Here is a 3,854-nt window from a genome sequence, read left to right on the forward strand (position 1 = left end):
TAAATCAGTTTTTGTTGAAATCTGTTCATTCTGGCTTCTGCTGTTAGCAAAGTAAAACCCACCTGCTAGAGATTTTCCATTCCCTTTCATTCTATTCTCACTAGAATCTCAAAATAGTTGCTGCGTTCCCTTGGACAGCAAATGCCTGGGTCCTATATAATGAGAGCCCTGATATTAGTGAGACATTCCTACATGCGAGTTAGAAACTTGGGAAAGAGAAGTGGTTCTCTCTGTTGCTCCAACCCAGCAAGGCAATTTCCAAGCTTAATTAGCTCTGTTGGCTGACACTGGGGCCAGTGCATTTGCAACCCTCATTAAAGCATTATGAGTAAAATAGAAGGCTCCACTGTCCCTTTTTAATGAGGCAACTTCATACCCTATTTCCCAAAACAGTAGGTCAGAGGAAATCTCTCTTTTTCCCCTTAAAACTGTGGATGGCAGGTAATTGGATTGTTAGTTTATCCCTTGACTGAGATCTCCTCTAGAGAGCGTACTTTGTTCTTTCAAACACTCACTTTCTCCCAGGGCATCACCTTGGGAAGTACCTACCCACCTCTCAGAAATCTCTGGGTAAGTTATGAAATCAGGCCTATCACCTGATCAGAAGCTGTAGGCTGAACACAAAGACCATCACGTTACAACATATTATGTGCAAACATCCTCCAAAAGCTTCTATTTCTATTAGGAAGATGGGGTGGCATGGTTAATTAAGCCCATGGGCTTGCCGTCAGACTGATGGCTTCCAACCCTGCCTCAGCCTCTTCTGCCTGCTTGGCCTGGAGAATGTGCCTAACCTCTCAGAGGCTGGTTCACCCCATTCATAAAACAGAGGTAATCATGTAAAGGTCACTGCGAGAATGAAACAAGATGATAACAGAGTATTCGTTCAGCAAATGGCAATTGTTGTCATTATTGCTATTGATTTGTGTTCTTTTCCCCTAGCTTGTAGATATTTGCTGGTTATTTGTTTTTCCTTATATATACCTGTATATAAAATCTTCCACAAATTCTCCAAATTCTAGTCCCTAGGACCACTCAGTCTGTGATTCATAATGTGTATGTATTCTCTGAGCTGTGGGCTTTGCTTTATTTTTGGCCATCATTTGCCAAGAGCTTTGACCAGCATCATCTCATCTGCTCTTCAAACGATGTGGTTACCGAGGAAGGCAGGTGTGACCGAGGATGAATCCACACTGTGGAAAGGACTTGAGCCGGGATCTCCTCAAGGCCTATTGATCTATTGATATCTATTTAGGTGCTCTTCCCCCACATCTCATGGATGAAGCAACAATGTCACCCTTATCTCATATTTTTTCATAAACTTTTTTATCTTTTTCATTATGTGTTAAATAAGGGGCTTAACTAAAAAATCACTCAGTTCTGATGCCATCTCTAGCCATCTATAAACTCACAAAACAGGTTCAAGTGAGCCAAGGCCATGTAAGGAAGTAGACATTTGGCAAAGGAAGTCATCTTCAAGCCAGACCAGGTGAAAGAAAAGCCAGAAGCGGAGGCAGCTAAAGGTCAAAGCCTTTAAGGACGCTTTGCCACGCTGATGGCATGACTCTGACACTGGCCTTTATAGTCAGAGACACTAAATGACTGGCTCTGATCTTCTTCAACTCGGAGTTACCACTCTGACTCAACTTTCCAGCATCTCTGCCATATTACTGGCTTATCTGACTTGTCAACCCCCCACTTCCAATGCCAGCCATCTGGGTGTAACTCTGCACTGTCTACTATGTGGGATGGTTTGTTTCTGGTTATCTGACCCTGGACTGGCTCCCAATCCTCACCTGGTCCCCACCTTGGAACTTCCAGAAAGAGAAAAACCCTCACAGTCATTCACTAATCCCTGGGATGTCTGTTGTCCTAGCCTCTGGAAACTCACTTAATGGGACTTTGAATCTAAATAATTTTTTTCACTTTACAGATCTTCCTGGTATGTATTCTCCTATGTAACCCCAGAGTCTTTGTGGAGAAATATCCAAAGCAATCATTCCTGGACTGGACAATGGCTGTCACCATGTTTGAACAGCTACAGATACAAGCTTCCCACTTGAGGGAACACTGTGCTTCCCTTTATTGAATATTCAAGGCTTACTGCATATGTGTCATACGTGGAAGAAAATCCCTTTACTGGAATAGATGAGGAACCCCACCTATGGACAACGAAAACAGTAAACAAAACGATGGTTGTTATTCCTTTAGGAGGAGCCAAGAGTCATGGACCAGAGAATACAACTAACTGTAAGAATTTTGTAAAATTTCTAAAACTTTTCTAAGTTTCCTGGTAATGCTATTTTTGCTATTACCATCTGTTTCCCCATAGTGATTAGCACTAAACTTCTTAAAATAAAAAGGGTCTGTGTGCTTATCTTCAGGACATTAAGAAAGAGGAAAGTAGAAATATAGCTTTTCAATCTACAGGCATGCTTGCTAGGAGGAAGACACTAAGAAGTAGAAGGGTGTTTGCAATTTTCAAAGGACTGGGAAATGGGTTGAGTCCTTGAAGTCTATAGAAAAGGGGAAGAAAAAAGTAGAATCAATTAGGGCCTAAGAAGGGATTTGGAGTTAGATAGAAAAAAGTTCTTTGTAAGAATTCCCCAAACTTTGCCTCAGAAATTTATCTTAAGGTGGGCAACCGACTAGCAGAAATATTCCTGAAGGTGAGAGTTAGAGGCTGTCCTTTCTGAGATCCCTTTAGACAACAGAAGAATATGTGCCTGTTCATTGAGGACAGGTTGAGTGAGAATCTTATTCCTGAGAGATAGTAACAAGTTGTGGGAAATACACTGAATTGGGTGTCAGCAGAAATTGACAAACTAATTCTCAATTTATATGGAAATGCAAAGAGCCTATTATAATCAATATATCTTTGGGGGGAAAAAAGGGGATGGATCTTACACTACCTGACTTTAAGACTTATTATAAAGCTACAGTAATCAAGAGAGTAAGGTACTGGTGGTAAGATAGACAAATAGATTAATGAAACAGAATACTCAGCAAATGCATTCACACATATATGTTCAATTGATTTTGACAATGAATTCAATAGAGCCTTTACAAAAAATTGCAGTTGAAACAATTTGATATTCATATGCAAAAGAATGAACTTTGATTCTTACCTCCTACCATATATAAAAATAAGTTAAAAATGGATCTTGATGTATAACCTAAAACTTCCAAAAATATATAAGAAAATCTTATGAACTTGGATTAGACAAAAAATTCTTATACACAATACCAAAGCATGATTAATAATTTGACTTCATTATTAAGACATTATTAAGAGAAACAATAAGACAAACCACAAACAGAAAGAAAACTCATAAAAGCTGTGTATACAGAATGTATAAGAAGCAATTCTCAAATCTCAATAAGAAAAAATCATAAATGAGAAAAGAAATTCAACTAATGTTTCTCCAAAGAAAGATACATAAATGGTAAAAAAAAGCACCTGAAAAAGTGCTCAATGTCCTAAGTAATTAGGGAAAGGAAAATGAAAACCTCAGTGAACTATGACTATACACCGATGTCCAAAATTAAAAGGTTAACTGTACCAAATGTTGAGGGGGTGTGGAGAAACTAGAATGCTCATACAGCACTGACAAGAGTGTAAAATGATTTGACCATCTGGCAGTTTCTTCAAAGTTAAATGTGTATCTATCCTATGAGCCATCGATTCTTCTCCCAGGAGTTTATCCAAGTGAAATAAAAGCATATTCATAAAAACACTTACATGCAAATATTTATAGCAGCTTTATTTGTAATAGCAAAAAATTGGAAACTAACCAAATATACATCAACAGGTGAATGGATAAAGAAATGTGGTATAGCCATACAATGGAACA

Source organism: Rhinolophus ferrumequinum, chromosome 13 (genome assembly GCF_004115265.2).
Source record: "Rhinolophus ferrumequinum isolate MPI-CBG mRhiFer1 chromosome 13, mRhiFer1_v1.p, whole genome shotgun sequence".
NCBI lineage: Eukaryota > Metazoa > Chordata > Mammalia > Chiroptera > Rhinolophidae > Rhinolophus > Rhinolophus ferrumequinum.